Raw genomic sequence first — 19150 nt, forward strand, 5'->3', positions numbered from 1 at the left:
GCAGGCTTCCTGTTGGTAATCGATACTATTTTCTCTCAATCCTTTCATCTAGTATAGATTGTTATGGAATCCTTATGAAATCCAAACGGATTTTCCATTAATTTTGAAGCATGTGTATGTGAGACAAGTGACCATAGTCTGCTTCAGATAAAGTATTTTGTTTATAAGAAAAGAAGATCTATGTTTGCTAGGTACTAATCCAAGAGCGGTATAAACATTGTTATCACCGGAAAATGCAAGAATTCTTTGAAATATTTGCTGTGAGTTATTAAGGCAGCTTGTGACTTGTTTAATACTGAGAAAAGTCTGTGAAACATGTTTAGATATGTTTGTATTTTAATTCATATTTTTTATTTGAAAATCACAAAATCACAGCCTAGTTACAAAATAAAAGACAACTAATATTCCAATGATATATTTATAATTAACTTGCATTTGCTTTGTGGTTGTTTTGTGACCAAGTGATATTTGAAAACATTGTTGGTCTTCTCCCAGAGAATTGATTTTAGGGATTGATAAAAGTCTAAATAGATATTTCATAAATCCACATTCTATAGCTTATAATACATTGTGCATTAAGGGGATTAATAGGTGTTTGAATCATGCATGGTTTGGTACACTATGAATAAAAAAAATTTGATGTAAAAATATTTTGAGTATTTGTTATTAAAGATTCTCTGAAACTCAGGTTTCTTCAGGTTGAAGTTTTAAGAAAGAAAAAAATAAAGAAATTGGTAATAATAGTTCACTTTGGAATGGAGAATTTCTAGATAGATTGTGTTTTATATACATGTAAGTGCATATTTTTACTATTTATCATATAAAAAAATCTCTGAAATAGGAAATATGAATGTACTTATAGTCAGAGAAAAACATGGGGGGAGGAGAAAGGAAAAAAACCCTCCGACACCCATTAATTCCAGAATGATGAAAAATACATCTTTTCCCCATATTTTTGAAATAATGATCTGACTATTTTAGATTGGTTTGAATTTACATTTTAAATGTTGTCTGGTTTGAAACGATTATTGGTGCAGTTTCAAGAATAACGTCCATGTTAGAATTTGGTTGTTCATTTGGAAGTTCAAAAATTCATGTAATTTACATTTCAATGTTAAGTATTAAACAGAGAGTTGAATTTAATACGGAGGCTACAGTGTAGTGAAATGTACGTAAAAACACGTTAAGAAGATCAGAGGTTTAGGCACAGTGAATAAAACTCTCTGACATCTCTAATGTATTGTTCAGTGTATTTTCTAGAGCAGAGGGGATTTCTTAATATGCTGTAGTCACATTTCCCCTATGATGACTGTACAGCGAGTCAAAAACAGCCCTTTTTCATTTTATTCAAAACACCCAAGTGTACTATGTACATGTAGCTGGTACAAAAATGTTAAAACGTCCGTTTTCGACGCTTCGTTTGGAGGGGAAATGTGACTGCAGCATGAGTGTCTTGGAGACTTTTCTTCCAATCCTGTAAACTGAATAGTTGTGCAGCATTGATGGGCTTCAGTTGGTTTCAACTCAAGGAATGTGCATTCATTGTGAAAATGTGTGACATGTCATACAAATAAATGTTCTCTCCAAGGCCCCGAGTGCGAGTCCATAATTGATTTAAAGTAAATAATATTGGAGTTGATTTAAAATCAATTTGTTAAGGCACGCCACTAACGTTCATCATAGTTGGATGAGAATATGGAATAAGAAAGCTCTGGCATTTAAAATTTGCATTTCAATAGAAAGAACTTGCCAGAGGATGTCAGAAATAGCAACAAGTTTGTTTGCAAGCTGAATTCCAAATATTGTAGTTCTTCCTGAACTTGTTTTTATTTACAGTCTTTCAGATAAATACATGTAGTTTTGAGTAAAAGATATCTAGACTTTCCCACCCCCTCTATATTTTTAAACTGCAGGAATTGATGGTGTACAAGCGCGCCCTTCTCTGTGCCCAGTTCCCTGTCCTCGGCAGTCGACTGCGAAACCCTTCCCTCTCAAGCCCAAGCAGTGTCTCCTCTCCCCATGGTGGAAGGGGTGGGGCAGCCCTACTTGGCTCCCCTCCACCTTCTCCTGGCTCCCTTAGCATTGATGGAGATGAAGGAGACTCTATGGTCCAGGAGGAGACTCTATGTGTCCTGGTGAAGGAGGCCTTCAGGCTTAGCGAAGAGCGCCATCTTTTCTACGATGATTACATCAATAGAGGACTTGGAAACAAACCTCCAGCCAAGGTAACTTCTAAAAAATACTCTCTTTATTTATATGTGGGGAATCCATGACATAACCTGGGGCGGTATTCTGAGGTCATTTTATCTTTAAAATATTTTATATCTCTTAAAATGAAATTGGTATTCTGAGATGACATTTTATTTCTCAAATAAAATCTAAAATTGTATCTTGCGTATAAATTTTATCTTGCTTATCTATGATGATACGCAACAGAGCGATGGCTGCGTAGACATACATGTACCCATCGCCTATCTGGACATTGCAACGCGGGTGATGTGCTTGCGCCCAAATTACTTTGAAGAAAAAATAAAATAAACTTAAAAGAGGGTAGGGGCTATTTTATCTCCGCGACGTTGATTTCGTCAATATTTCTAGGTGAATTAACTCCAAATGTTGGCATGAAAACTAAGAAGAAATATATATTCATTGAGAACAACACCTTAAAGTTATTCCTGTGCAATCAGGAAGCGTTTCATAAGACTTTTCTTGACTAACATTGTCTTTGAAATGATGCTTGAAAAGATGCGTTACAGACTTCGAAAAAAGGATGAGATTATTGTCATTTTGTTAAAAAGAAATCTCTGTAAAGACGCGCAAGCGTATAGTGCAAGCGTATTGAAGTCAATAAATTGACGCAATCTCACTCCTTCGCCACACCTCCTAGCGGAATGGATTTCCATTGGTTGAGTGATATGAGAGAGCTATAAAAGCGCGTTTCTAATTGGATATTGATTAAAAAATAGGTGTGTCTTACAGAGATAAAAGGAAGATAAAATTGTTCTCAGAATACCAATTCGGAGAGATTTTAAGGGTATTTTATCTCACTGATTTTAACGGAGATAAAATATTTTATTTTATCTGAGATAAAATGGATCTCAGAATACCACCCCTGCACATTAAGCTCAATCAGGGTTAGGCAAAAGAATTATTATTTTTTCTAATTTTCAGGGCTACTTTTCAAAACTTATTGCCTAATTCTCCAGTATTGGATTAGCTTTAAACATGGCAATGATTTGTGATTTTCCAGGGCTTTTTTATGTGGATGAATATCATTTTTTATCAGCATAAACATAATACATACAATTTTTTTCACATTTTTTAAAATTACAATACTACTATTTTATCCATATCACCTCTCTATTCTCTCCATTTCTGTAATGATATGAATTCGAAATGAATAGTTTAATTTTTTAGACAGTAGAAAGAGTAAAACTGTTTCTGATAATTTTTATTCTATCTTACAAAAATAGATGAATTATTTTTGTAATAGAAAAATGGCACATTCATATCCATTAATGGTCTAGATGCCCCTCCAAATGCCTTGTTCCTTATTACCTTTTGTGTATTATGTACCTATGTGCATTATTTATTCACTAAATCATTTTTTTTTACCTTGACAGCATCTGGTTGAAGAGCTAATGGGTCGTCTCTCACTTCTACAAACCAATAGTCATCCATTCTATCAACCTCAGGATTTTGAGGTAAGCTTTTGATCTTCATAAATAGATAGGCCTGATATAAATCTTATTGTTTATGTGAATGATTCAGTATAATAAGGGCCGTCTGCACCATCCCGAGTTTTCAAATTAGCGCGCTATTTCTGATCTGGCAAATTGTCCCGATCTGAACAATCTCGAGATTATTTGCAATGGAGACGCAATTATCGCGCTAGTTCGTAGGATTAATCTTAGGATTGCAATCTTGGGATTATTTGCAAAATAGCATGCTATTTTACGAATTATCGTGCTAATTCGTAGGTGCAGACGCACTCTGGATTATTTATTCACGGCGTCAGACCATAATGCATCGATGCTTCGCTCGAGCAGGAATCGCTCTTCTTGCGATGGTGGAGACAGGGTTTCTTGAATCTCAAGATTAATCGCAAAGAGGGCCGATCGGGCTAAAATCTCGAGATTGAGCAAACTCGGGATGGTGCAGCACCGCCTATAATGATCATTGTACAGTTGTTGCTTTGGATATTTAACCACTTTGTCATCTAGAATGAAAATGACTATCCAATATGTTTTGATGTTAGATCCATAATAACACCTGTAACTTTCGTTTGAGCAAAATTTGTTCACAAATGGTTCAGATGTTTGATATTGTTATTGGATTTTATTACAGCCTGTCTTTCTTTCTTATTTCAAATGGATATCTACATGTTTGGTTTTAAAACATATCATGTTTGATCATGTATATCATGTGCTAGTAGTGAAATCTTGGTTTCTTTGATGACACAATGGCTCGAATTCACAAAGGTGGTTTTTAAAACCATCGGTTGTCACCCATGGTTTATGCAGATTTCCTGTATAAATTACACTTATTTACCACGTATATTAAAAAATGTCCAATGCCAATGCATGCTTTTGTCACAGTGCACCGAATCGATGCCTGCTGTCATGGTTAAGTACGCTATTTTATTCAGGAGTCCACTGTTTGAAGAGTGAACTCATACAGGCGTCAACTTGGCGCACTGTGACAAAAGCATGCGTCAGCATTGGATTTTTTAAATTAATATAGGCAGTAAATAAGCGTAATTTATACAGGAAATCGGCATAAACCATTGGTTCAACCGATGGTTTTAAAACCCCCTTTGTGAATTCGGCCATTATGGCTGATTTGGGGAGAGGGATCAAAGAAGTATTATTCATGCCATTTTGATATCTATAATTTCAACTTGATTGCCTCTGTGCATGGTATATTTCTTTCTAATAATTGTATTTGACATTGTTGCATGTAAACTATCAATTTCTTACATATATCAACACACCAATAAAATCGAGTCAAATACAAATTTTAAGAGGTAAACACTAAACACACATTGACTTTTCGTGACATTTAGATCTAGATAACTTTAATCATTTTTTGTAATGATTGTTCTAGTTGCAATGAATTAGGTTCAGAAGTACCCTTGTATCTTTACACTCTCGATATTGAAACTTGTTCAAGTTTATCTGAAAGTACACATCTGTATGGGTAAAGGGTATGTTTTGTTTTGTGATAAAAACTGACAAACCACCTACAAGTACCGGTACTTCAAAATGACTACAAATAAATGTACAGGAAAGGAATAGTTTTGAAAAGGGTAATTAAAACAAGAACTATTGGAAACAGCTAATTAGAGAATGTACGTCTTCAAAAAGAAATGGTGATCGAATCTTGAATTTCTGTTTATAATAAAACCTTTTAAACAATCCCAAAATAGTCTGACCAAATATACACAACAAAAAAAGTAAGTCCCCCCTAAATCAAATTGCTGTAACTTTTGAACGGAATTATTTTGAGATATGATATTTCGTAGGTGGTTTTCTACACTCATTAAGCAACCTCTGGGGAAAAATGAGATTGATCAGTTGAGTCATGCGTGAGTAATTAAAGATTGAATTAAAAATGACCACTTTTGAAAGTCACAAGAGTCGTTTTTCAGATTGTGCAAATACAAAGTTGGGCAAAAGTTGTTTTTAGGTGAATTTCATGGTGTTAATGCTGTTTTACTATCCATCATTTAGCCACTCCACACACAATTTTGATATCGTATGTTCATGGTTGAGTGAGCACAATAATGCAGGGGCCGCGGGGGGGCTCAGCCCCCACCTTTTTCCAAAAGCATGTACAAAAATGTAAAAATGACCATACGATTGTGATTTTTTGCATTGTCAGCCCCCCCCCCACTTTGAAAACCGTTCCGCGGCCCCTGTATAGTGACGTATCATCAAAGGGGTTTATGGTAGTATCCTCTACAACTTGTTAGATCATGTTAAAATTTGAAAATGTTGGTGGCTCCCCCGATTATAGGCCCCTCCCCATTTTAAAATTCTGGATCCACCACTGATTTGTCCATAAATTAAACTGATCATGAGAATTTGTAAGAAAAAATACATTTATGCAGTATAAAGAGTATTCATTCCTAAGTTTTCGAATGTGCTCGCTCAACCATGAAAATTTTAAAACTTCAGAAAGTGTGTGGTGATAGAAATGATGGATGATAAAAACAACAGCAATTAAAGTCACATTTGAAACCGAATTTGCCCCCAATATTCACTTTATTACCATTTAAAATGGGTCTGTGACATTGAAAATACCCAATTTCCCACTTTGATGTGTGCTCACTCATCCATAAATAAACAAATCGATTTCATTTTTGCACAGAATTCTGCCCATAGGTTGATAAACATTACTGCCAAATGACATTGCTAAAGACAGCCTTGAAAAAAAGTTCCACCACATTGAATAGGGGGTCACTTATTCTTAAACATATGCACCCATAATGTACACAAGTCTATGAAAGAGGAAGTCAACATTTTAACAAATATGAAATGAGGGTTTGTTTCATGGACATTTTTTGTTACTTCTGCCAACAGTTATTTCATGAAACTTCGCACATGGCTTCAGTGTAACACTATCCAAAATGTGCGCACACCAAAATAACCATTTGATACGGCACAGAGTGGGGCCAGGGCCTTGAACTTTCTTCTCATTTGCATAATTTTCGAATATTGCGTGATCACTGATGCAATAAAACATCAGGATTTTCCTAAAAATCAAATCAAATGAACCATGCAAGGAGGTTTGTGATAGATATCCATAGTTACAAATTGCATTTTTTCCAATAACGTAAAAACGAGCTAATCACATTCCACATGTTCATTCAAGTGTGAATGTTTAATTAAACGCCTTTGAATCATTGAAGCATGTTAATTGGTCATGAACATAACGAAAAAGTTGAGAAAAGATCATTTTCAGTTACCAAAATGAAACAATACTTGCCTATGATATTTGAAAATCGTATCTTTTGTTTTCAATAAATGTTCATTGAACTGTAAAACAATGAATATTGTTGAAGATACTTTTCCCAAAAATAACTATCATCATATTCTATAATTTTTATTGATAGAAATGTGTAAAAAATCCAATTATAGCAAATTTGGACTTGTGTTCATTCAACCGTGAAATTTAGCCAGAAAAGTTGTATCGTCTTTTAGAAAGTACCTTTTACAAGCCTTCTGACTATTTTTCATGATGAGAATGTGGAATTAGTTCCAATAAAAATGGAATCAAAGTCATGATATTTAGCTTGTGACTTTTGAAAAGTGAAATTTTTGCCTTCTGACGGTGCTCACTGAAGCATGACGTAAAATACGTCCATAACATTTACTCAGAGGGTAGCCTATAAAATTACCTACACGCTCATGTAAAAATATATTAAAAACTCGCATTGGTTCGGAAATTATTGATGTTTGTTTAAGGGGGGACTTACTTTTTTTGTTGTGTATAGATCAGTAAATATGACCAAAAGCGGTAAAGTTTCATATTTAACCACATGCAACAGGGAAATTGATTGTAATTTCATCTATTTGTGAAAATATACCCTGAAAATGTCATTCAAAACATGTAGAGGGAGAAGAAAAGCTTTACATTGTTTCCCTTGTGATGTTTGCAGACGAGGAATGCTTACGACCTATGGCAGCAGCAAGAAGGCCAGCGAATCAGCGCCCTCATCAACCGATTTTGGAAAGGGCCGCTGCCGAACCTTGATCCCTTGGTGTGCCGAGCTTCCTACTGGTCTAATATGCATGATATGTACATTGACCTCATGGTGCTTCTTCTAAAGTAAGTCGTACAGGACATTTCAACGACAATTTCTAGTCTCTTAGCTGAATGTTTGAGCAATACAATTTTCTTTTTTGTCAATGATTTGACAATGCTGTGTGTCGTATGGGACTCGGAAATGTCCCGTACGACATGGAAATTTTTCACCTGTAATTTACCCTTGGACAATTTTTTTTTTTTGTTGGTTGTCATTTTTTTTACATGACTACGTAGTAGTACTTTATTAGTACCACAAAGCAATTGAAGTTCTTCGTTTGTTTCCACAGCAAGTTGAAAAATGTTGTGAAAATGGTTGATATTTTTCTAGCGCTTGGAATCCCATACTGTACTTTATAATTGTGTTTGATTACAAACCATTGATATATGGGGTTTGGCTGTGCCATGTACTCAACTATTCTGTGGTCTGTGTCCATGAGAAAATGTCTATGTACACATGCAAGTCTGACGAGTGTTAAATTAGAAAGTCAAAGAGGGGCCTAAGCTTTCGATCCTAGCAGAATCTTCGTCGGAGGCAAAATGACAAACATATAAAGTGGAACAACCATAATATAGACCACAAACAAGCTACAGCAACACTAGAAACAAGGAGACAAAAGGGGCATTAGTGAGTAGAGAAGACCAATCAGGTTAGCCAACTACAAGACTATACAGTGCGTCCCAAAAAAAAAAATACACTTTTGAAATGGCTGCCAAATAAAAAATATAACATTTTGGGGGAAAAGACTTACATATATGGAAAGCCAATAAAGTCAACTTTCAAATGACACCAAAAAATTGAAAAACTGTTCATGCTTGAGCGAGCACTGCCCACTGAAACAAAGGGTATGAAAATTAGGGTGGGCTGGAATTAGCCTTCCAATTTATGTCAGTTTTTAAGAGGCAAATCCTTTCGAAATTGCAAAGTAAAGGGCGTTGTGATAAATTAATGATCAACCGTGACCAGTTTTGGTTGCTTATGCAAATTTTATAAATTATTAAATTGAACTTTAATGCATGAGTGAACACAAATTACACTTTTGGGGCAGCATTTCAACTTTATCATTTGGATCTCTTTTTGGGCAGCATTTCAACTTTATGTGGATCTCAGCAGTGTGTTCATGATGGGAGTCGGGAGAATAGGGGATGAGATAGGACTTAAGTGGGAGAAGTAGGTTGATGGAATAAGGGTCAACAGAACATTCAGCCCCCACCCCCTCTCTCTTTCCCGCCCTCCCCTCCTGTTGAGAGACTAATGGCTATTGTCATGTACGCGTGAAGTCCAGAGCGGAATGTTGATTTAATGATTAATTCTGAATTGGGGCATCAACTTTTTCCTTTCAATCATTTCATCAACAATTTATCAGTAAATCAACTCATTCAATGTGTAATGTGATCAATCAAACATTCAGTTTTTTTTTCAATAAATTATTTCATTAATCATCATAATCATTAAATTTCTTGGTAATAATTCAATAAAAAAGTGACCATCAGCCATCGGTCACTTGGCAGCTAAGTTTTGAATAGGCTACAATCCAGGAAGTGAGACAGAGAGGGGGGGCTGGGAAATGGAGGTGGAGAGGGGAGGCCGGTACATAATTATGACTTTTAATTTGTAAAAGGACAAAAAGAAGAGGAATGCCCTTTTAACCAAGTCTTAGCATATCTCGCCCTCTTGCTTGTAACAGGTACCATCACATTACTCTGACTCTCACGAACACACTTCTGAGGTCCACAAGATGAATATGCTACACTAAAATTTCAATTCCTGTTCACTCATGCATTAAATTTCAATTTAGTAACTTATGAAATTTGCATAAGAAACCAAAACTTATCTCACTCATTAATTTAGCTTAGCAAGTTCGCAAGGACTAACCACTCAAAAAAACTGTAATGCTAATTCCTGCACAGCCTAGCCGAGCTTAGTGTCCGAGGAGGAGAGAAGCGGGGGGGGGGGGGGGGGGGGGGTGGGGGTTGAGATGGAGGGAGGGGTTGCTAAATGTTCTGTTGACCTTTATCCCATCAACGTACTTCACCCACCTAAGTCATATTACCCCCTCTTCTCCTGACTTTCATAAACACATTGTTGAGATCCACATGATAAAGACAAAATACTGCACTAAAAATTGCAATTCACGATCACTCATGCATTAAATTTCAATGTAATAAATTCAATTTAATAACGCATTAAATTTTCACATACAACAAACTATCACAACTGATCTTTAATTCACCAAATAACCCTCAACTTTGCAAGTACCAAACAAAAAACCTGAAAGAAATTGGAAGGCTAATTCCGGCCCACCCTAATTTTCATACCCTTTGTTTCAGTGGGCAGTGCTCGCTCAAGCATGAATAGTTTTCCAACTTTTTGGTGTCACTTGAAAGTTGACTTTATTGGCTTTCCATATCTATGAGTTATTTCCCCCAAAGTGCTATATTTTTTATTTGGCAGCCATTTCAAAAGTGTATAGTTTTTTTGGGGACGCACTGTAGAAACCTTCCCTGTGCAATGATAGTCTATTAACGCTCTGCATTGGTGCTTCATGGATTCAGAAATCACACAGCTTTCCAACATATTCAGTAAATACACATTTATATGTGGAATGTTATGAGGATTAAATGAAATCTGTGAACCACGACAGGATAATAATAACCCTGGAGGTTTTACTTCATTCTGTGTAGTGAAATGCATCAATTATTTCAGAAATGATATTTGATTTTTTTTTCACGAACGGCAAATCAAGGTCTATGTGTTGAATTTTTAAAGGAAAATCTTAAGTTCATTAATCTTGAATGTAAATTTTTTTGTAGCTCTTCAGACATTTTATTGATATGTGTGACACAAGTTATCCTGTTGATACCATATGGTTGAGTCTATTTATAGCATCATCATCATGTGATGAGAGGATCTATACTTCTAAAGGACATTAAAGTTTGTTGACCTTTGGTAATGTTTACATGTATCTGGCAGCTATTATGATTTTCAACCAGCCTTTTAAGGTCACACAATGCCTGCCAACAATCAATCAATCAATCATTTTATTTTCCACTTTCAATTTCATATTTACAATTTTTGATGCAATTGACATAGTAACATATAATCACATTTGAAGTACATACAAAAAATTGATAACATTATAAAATTACAATAGACAATTATCAAATCGAAATATAAATAATTGAAAGGGAATCCGTGGAATGTGCATCTAAATAGCATCTATGCCAGTAAATATAATCTTGCTATATGATAAATGACTGATATATTAGGATGTTTTTTCTTCATCTACATATTAGTCATGGTAACCCTTTTTATTGAGCAATATAATCATTTTTTATTTTAAAGTGATTCAAATTTATGCATGTCTTCTACTGTAGGAATCTAGTATGTTTCCTTTCACCTGTAATAAATAAACTAAAATACTTGGAAGTCAGTTAGCAACTTTAGTTATTACTTTCTGCAAGCCTCTAACAAGCTTTCTGGTTTTCAAAAACCATTTTTTTTTAGTATGCATAACATTTGAATGTGTTAGTAAATCAGACCTATTGTTACATTAAAACATTTTGTACATATTTCATGTGGTGTATTCAAGAATTATTAAAAAAGTAAATAGCATGCATGCAAACAAAAGTTACCTTGTCAACATTGGGGGAGCACTTGATAAAGAGTTTTGTTAACGCCCGGTCCCACTGCACTTGCGGATGCAGAGAGGATGTAAAACGGAAAGGAATTTTGCCATCCGTTGGAAAACGTTACGTATCCGTTGTGTACTCTCATCATACGTGTTTCATACACTCTATATCCATCGAGAATCCATCCACTGTGATTTCATTGTTCGCCCATTTTGTCCATTGTCTGGAGTGGATGAAAACGGATGGAGCCACCCCGAAATTTTGCTTGTCCGCTGTATCCGTTATGAATATGTTTTGTCCCCCGTTGGCCAGTGGGACCCAGGGGCTGTTCATAAAGCTGTTCGTAAGTTAAGCCTTATGGTAATTGGTATACACCAAAACGTTCATTGGCGAGGGTTTTGCGCGTAAGAAAGGATCACCAGTCATTCTTAAAGTCGCTCTTAACTTACGAACAGCTTTATGAAACACCCACCAGGCCTTTAGTGATTTTTCAATGACTGACTTACATTCAGCCAATCACATAAAAGGATTTGCAGTCGCTTATAAATGAAGATTGGTAACGGGTGTATTTTCTTTATCTATCTGTTAGTCTGATGTTCTTCTTTTATAATACAGTACATGAAGCATTAATGATGTCTCTCATAAAGCATGATTTATTTGCAGTGTTTGTTGGTTTAATCTACAGACATGACAAAGTTTTAAAAGCTGGTCAAACTACAGGCTGCCCTCTGCTGTCCAGTTCTCGGCGTCTCCTCCGAGAATTTCACCTCCAGTATGGAATCGTGAGTACAGAATGGTGTTGCTAGTACATAGAAGCTGGGCGATTCCATGAAAATAATAATGATAATTATATTTCACTTTAATGTCGTGCTCTGTTCATGGAAAAATTGATTCTAGGGCTATAGATATATTATTATCCAGTCATCGGATCCTGACATGCGTGCACATAGTATAGACTTTCTCCTCTCTCTTGGGAGCATTTCAGGAAGGATTTCAAAACTCAATTTCTGACTATTCTAGATATACTTTCACATCCTACCAGGTACCATTTAACACCTGGGTGAAGAGTGGTAAAGTGTGGTTTGGTGCCTTTATTGAATCACCCAGCTGCTGAAATCTTTTCAAAGCATTCTTCAATTTCAAGTTTAAACCTAAAGAATGGAGGAAAACATTGATATGTGAAAGCAACTTATTATCATTTTCATAATTTTCTAGTTGTAACATTTCAGTCATTTGTCTGTGTCCACACAATTTTTAATTGATATTAACTATGCATGAAATCATTGCTCTATTGAATGCATGACCATGATTTATAAAATGGTTCAGTTCAGTTTTGGGGTTTTGTTTTGTTCAAAGACTATGTACACTTACTCAGATTTGTAATTAGGCTCATCTTCAAGGAAAAGGATTATGAATTTTAAAAAATCTGTATTTTTTTATTTTCATTTTAGAAATGATCATTTTTATGTTATTATTTATGTAGTTTTTACTTATTTACCCAAAGGAGTTTTCAATAGGCCCTTGAAAATCATATCTGCTTGTATGATTTGAAACTGAACTGTGCTCTGTTTCATTTAGCTAATCAGAAGTGGCAATTTATAAAGTACTGTTATAAGCTATTAAATTGCTGCTTTACAATCGGTTGAGGGTAAATGTTTGCATCGTGCAGTTTATGATTTATTTGTAGAATTTGTTTGTATTGTTACCTTGTTTATGTAAATACAAGTGAACTGATGTTTGCACAAAAAAAGAACACCATAATTAATACATTTGTCATATAATTTAAACAGTTATTGATAACAAGTTTCATGAAATAGGGCACTGATCATGCACAGTGTATCTGAAATTATCTATCATAAGAATATTGTTTGCATTTTTAGGAAGGGCATACATATAAACTATTTTTAATGTTTTATTGATGTCTTTTTTTGTTAAATAAAGGGTGAGGTGTTCAGAAGAGCTGTTTATCTGGAACGATTATCAAGCAAAGAGTAAGTGGGGTTACTTACTTAACCTTGGCAGACTGTGATTCTTTTATATGATTTTATTGAGTTTATATAAGCCATTGTTAATCTTTCACAGGTTTGTGCATGTTTGTTAGGTATTTTATTGCTTTGGGGTATGAATACCTTCAAATAACTAAATTAATAAAATACACGGAAATACATAAATAAATAAAAAGCATTAATTAAAAAATAGATACATTTAGAAATAGAAATTGAAATAAATTACAGAAGAACAAATAGCTACAAAAGAAAAAGAAATTAAAAAGGAAAAATATGAAATAAAGATGAATGTAACACAATATCTTTTTTCTGTTATTAAAGGGAATATTAAACATTAGTCAAAATCCTTATTTGGTATGGGGAAGAGGGGATGGGGGGGGTTTAATAATGGACTCAATGACTTTACACAACTCATTTTAATCACATGTATCTTTTCTTGTTGATTTTGCATAAATTTTGCATTTTGTCCTCAAATGATATCTGTTTTGTTTGTAGGTGGTTTGAGAGTGATGACTGGTTCTTGAAGCACATATCACAATCCCTTCTTGGAATTCAAGATCTTCTTACCAAACACCAAGCTAGGGCTACGATGGTTAGGAGAGAGGTAAAGTATTACCCCCTTCTTACTCCACCTCCGCCTCCCTCTCCCCTGTTCTTCTGCACCCCTGCCCTACCCACCTGGAACCCGTTGCATAAAACTTTTGCCATAAAAAACTCTGGCAAGTAGACAAAAACTCTGGCAAACAAAGTTATGCCATTGAATATTACACATTAACAAATTCTGGCAAAAAAATTGCCAGAGTTTTTATGGCAAAAATTTCATGCAACGGGCCCCTGGTTCTTAAAGTATGTATCACGTTCTTCTCATTAGAATTCTAGACACGTTTCTCGTTTTAAACATTGTGAGGTGCCTGGATGTGATTTCAAAGCGTTCTTGGTACAGTGGCAGATACAAATTTTGACCAACGCGAGTATTGTGTCATCACTATAATGCATAAAAAATGCGTATTGATTGCGTTCTTTTGTCGATAGTTATCGATATCAATAAGATATTTTTAGCGATATATCGACAGAGAATTTTCTTAACGATAACAACCCTAATATCTGCATGCTAAGTTGGGACGCAGAGAGATACCTTATTCATTCCCAATATTCATAACAACTAGGCCAATGTAGTTTGTAAACAACCAGTTCAGATCTTTGCATGGAAATTGGCAAATGCAAATCCAACATGGACAAATTTGGGATACATGAATAATGATAGCATAAGATTTGATTGTTGCATTTCACAGACCATGTCAAACCTGTCCAAATTCCCTAATCTCAATATGCCATGTTTTGACCAAGTATTCATTCATTTGTACTTTTTGATGATGGACACTAAAGAAGATGTTCAGATGTCTGATGAGGGTAATGGTATTGTATGGTGTTGTCTTCATCATTATTATTTTTTGTCATTTTAACAGTATGAACTGCTGTGTCAGGCCTTGACCCAGTTTCAAGAGAGATGCTGTGATCTGTTAGAGAAGCTACTGCAAGAGAAGACACCACAGCACAGAGTTGGTATGTGAAAAAGTTCCACAATATCATATTGACTTTGTATATGAAAAAATAAAGAATTGCTTGCACAAGAGTAAATGAAGATTATATCATGTTGATATGAATGGGACAATATGAAAAAAATAGCTCATTTATAACACCGATTTAGGGTTATTATTTACTTCTAAAATATTAAAATTCATAGTTAGACATGAAAATGTATGCACAAATTGAAAAAAATCTTGCATTGTTGTGATATTAATATGGATATTTCATTACGCTACACATCAAATCCGGGCATGATCATGAATTTTATTTATATGTTCAATTTACAATTTTCATTAAAATAAAAGGAGTAATTGATTATTATGGACTTATTTTCTTAATCTGTTTTCATATAATTTCAAAATTGAGCTATAGGTCATGATGATGATGATGATGATGATTAAGAAAATACGATAGTACCATTTACAGTATCTGTAAGAAAAGTTCATAGGTGCTGACGTCCAAAATAGGTCACACATTATTAAGAAGTAAATATGCTTCATACTCTGATATGGTTCACAGCCGTAAAATTCATTTATATACATTCGCAAAAGATTGTGATTGTAATGATAATTAACCCTCTATAACTCATAGTCTTAATATATATACATGTATATATAAGATCAAGATTTTGATAAAGGAATATTTCTTCTTCATTTGCAGTCTGCTTGATTACTAATCTCACTGATATACTGGCACTGAGTGCTCTGTTGTTGGGTCGTCACCAAGGCAACCTAGAAGCCATTATCACACAAAGTCTCAAGGTGAGGTATAACTTGATTTATCTTCAAGAAATGAAAGCACATAAGAATGATGCTTCTTCAAAGTGGTGCTAACCGGAGGAAATTCCCTTCTTCAAATGCACACACACCTAATTTGGGTATCTTTGGAATGCTAAAGCCCCCATCACACTTATTCCGAATCAAGCAGAATTGGCCTGAATGAAAGGACTATTGTTTGACCACCAGTTGGTCATTTAAATCTACTTCGAACACCGTTCGAAAATATCCCTCGAATGCACTCAGAATGCAGTCAGGATATTTAGAATGTCCCTAGAATGTCCAAGAACGTAGCACGAATTATCAATCTGACTCCATTGCGGTTCATTTTGACTAGTGTATGATGATACACGTGGTCAATTTACTGAATTTCAACTCCAGTTTGGTGAATTTTTAAGTTCCTCCCAAAAATTTCTAGATTTTTTGAATATTTTTTTCTTTCCAGCTTCTGCTTGATCCTTGCTGATTCCAAATAAGTGTGATGGGGGCTTAATGAATGATACTTTGAAGTAATATACATGTATGTTTCATGTCTATTAATTGGCTCACAAATAATCATGGGAGTAGGGGTTCCGTTTCATTCGTACCTCAAGTCGTATTCATTGCAGCTGTTACACTTCTAGAGAAACCGAAAGATATCTTGATAAACTTCTTCTGCCCTTTGCACTCACATGACTGTTAGCGTGAGTACAATCGTTTAAATGATAGTTGGTAAGATCTTAATGATTTATTTGCCCGTGCAGTTTAATCCCCCTATTTATTTGCTTTTGGAAAAATGCCTAACAATGTTATCAGCAAATGTTTTCATATAACCCATGTCTTTATCACCCTGGATTCCAGGAATCCCAGTATATATATATATATATATATATACAGCTCTTATCAGTGTGTACTTATGTCTGTCTGCTGGCCTGGAAAGTCCATATTCCAATCAGGACCCTATTCTATAAGACTTGTAACCAATCTGAATTTTTTGACAAATATGATGGTGATGATGATGAACGGCATTTGTATAGTGCCTTTTATCTGTGAAAAATATTTATAGGCAGGTACTCCCAGTTGCTGGAAAAGATAGGTCTTTAGTTCAGATTTGAAGGCTTCAAGGTTGTTACAATTATCTAGTAGAATTGGTAGAGAATTCCGAAGACAACCGATCAGTCTATCGCTGTATGTTTTTAGATGGGTACTGAGTACTTGAAGAATTAGTCTAGCAGAACAAAGACCAGGCCGCAGCTGACAGGCATTGATTAGTCCAGTTACATAGCTAGGGGATACAACTGTAAATAACGGCCTCTTTGATAATTAACAGCCTCTTTCTTTTAATTATTTACTGTTTTAGAGACAAATATGTAAAGTATACTCCTGTAATTGTGTTCCTTCATGTATTTACATATAAAAAAATTGTTCCAAATTACATGGCTTTGAGACTGAAAATGACAATGAAAATACATCACTTTATTTGCAAATCTGCACATTAAAGGAATACAATTTACGCCCAGGACACTTCCCTTTAATGAGAAAATTATTTCAATTCTAATTGTATTGTTTGTTTGCACTGCTTCTTAAATCAAATTTGGGCCCTTATCTTACTAGGAGTTACTATTGATCTGACCAATCACAACTGCAGAAAGCCAGCAATGCAAACATCTGGAATGCATACATCCATTAAAAATGTTTTCTAAATACGATGTAGGCGTGTAGATGCATGATTGTCCAGACAAATCTTTGCTCATTGTTCTTTAATGGGATATTCATTGTGTACATTACCTATATGAAAGAACTATGACATTTCTGGCTTTCCATAGTTGTCTTTGATCAGATCAATTGCAGCTCTTGTAAGACGGCCCAGTATTAAAGGGGAATCCAGCCCTGGCCATACAATGTTGTGTTGAGAAGGAGAAAAATAAATTAAAGAGAATGGTGAAAGTTTGAAAGAAATCGGACAAGCAATAAGAAAGTTATAGCTGTTTTAAAATTGAGATCACTAATACTATGTAGATTTCAAATTGGCAATTGGGTAAGTAAATTATGACAAGGGGCAAGGACAACTTTCCCATAGGCCATGTACTTTATTATCAGCGATTTGTGGTTTTCTCCTAAGTACCCATTCCCCTGGGGCAGTAATCTAAATATAACCCAGGTAGTATATTGTTTTATGTCCTCATGAAAGAAAAATATAATTTAAAATAAAACTTTGGGGAAAAATGACGTTTTAGCCATAATATGCATTGGAGTACATGGAAGAGTAGTCCTTGCCTTACATCACTATGACATCCCATATGCATCCAATTTGAAGTCTCCATGGGTATAGTGATTACCAATATTTACAACTTTTTATAATTGTATCCATTTTTTATTCAACCCTTCTCAGGAGAGTGTCCAGGAAAGCTATAATGGTCACAAGCTTCGTCTGACCACGGAGCTTCGTCTCAATGCCTACTCATCACCGGTATCTGCTGAACTTGTAAGTTATGTTTTAAATTCAGTTTATTTTCACTTAATCTACAAGCAGTCTGTCTGCTTCTCAGTTTAATACCACATGGGCTAAACCCATTTGATCTTCTTTCATTTTGGTCTCATTACTGTTTTGTCCAATTCCAAATTTTAGCTAATTGTCTTTCAGTCTAATCTCCATTTATTTTTTACTTACTTTTTTACACTTTGTCAAATGGAAATTAGATCAATAAACTTCTAAGACTAAGTAGACAAGTGTGTACTGATTTTCTTCTGTTTAATATAGTGGATTTGTTGTAACATGTTTATAATCCAAAAAGTAGATACACCTCCTACTATAAATAATTGGCCAAAAATGTATATAGAAAAAAAAAATGTTTGCTATGATATATTATTGTTTATTACATGTAGACAAGAGTTCCATTAGTACCCCCCCCCCCCAAAAAAAAGAGACAACAAAAACGATGTTAGAAAAATAAAAATATGGCTTTGTTTAAGAAATTCATATCCAATAAAGACATTCAATATTGAACATGGAAAGTTGGAGATATACCAAAATACAGCTTATTTAATCAAATTCCAGAGCTTGACATCAATTGAACAGTAACATAAGTTAACTTTGAAAAGTTCATTCAAAATTTCCACCAAACAAGAGATGCTTAAGTACAATAAAATGTTAATAATATTAACATTTTATTGTACTTAATATTAAATATACATTGGCAATAATATGCAACATAAACAGTTTGCAAGACATTCAAATAAATAACAATTTGTGTAAATGTACTAACCTGCAGAAATAATGTGGAGGGTTCTTAGAAAAGTAAGCAATTGTTTTGTTTCCATGTTATTTTATAGATCAGCAAGTTGATAGGTCACATCCAG

At 34.6% G+C, this 19150-nt stretch overlaps 1 pseudogene; it reads left to right on the forward strand.

The window, feature by feature from the left end:
* The window catches only part of LOC129272748 (uncharacterized), a 52901-nt pseudogene that overhangs the window by 17576 nt on the left and 16175 nt on the right, over positions 1 to 19150 (forward strand).

Source organism: Lytechinus pictus, chromosome 12 (assembly GCF_037042905.1).
Source record: "Lytechinus pictus isolate F3 Inbred chromosome 12, Lp3.0, whole genome shotgun sequence".
NCBI classification, from domain to species: domain Eukaryota; kingdom Metazoa; phylum Echinodermata; class Echinoidea; order Temnopleuroida; family Toxopneustidae; genus Lytechinus; species Lytechinus pictus.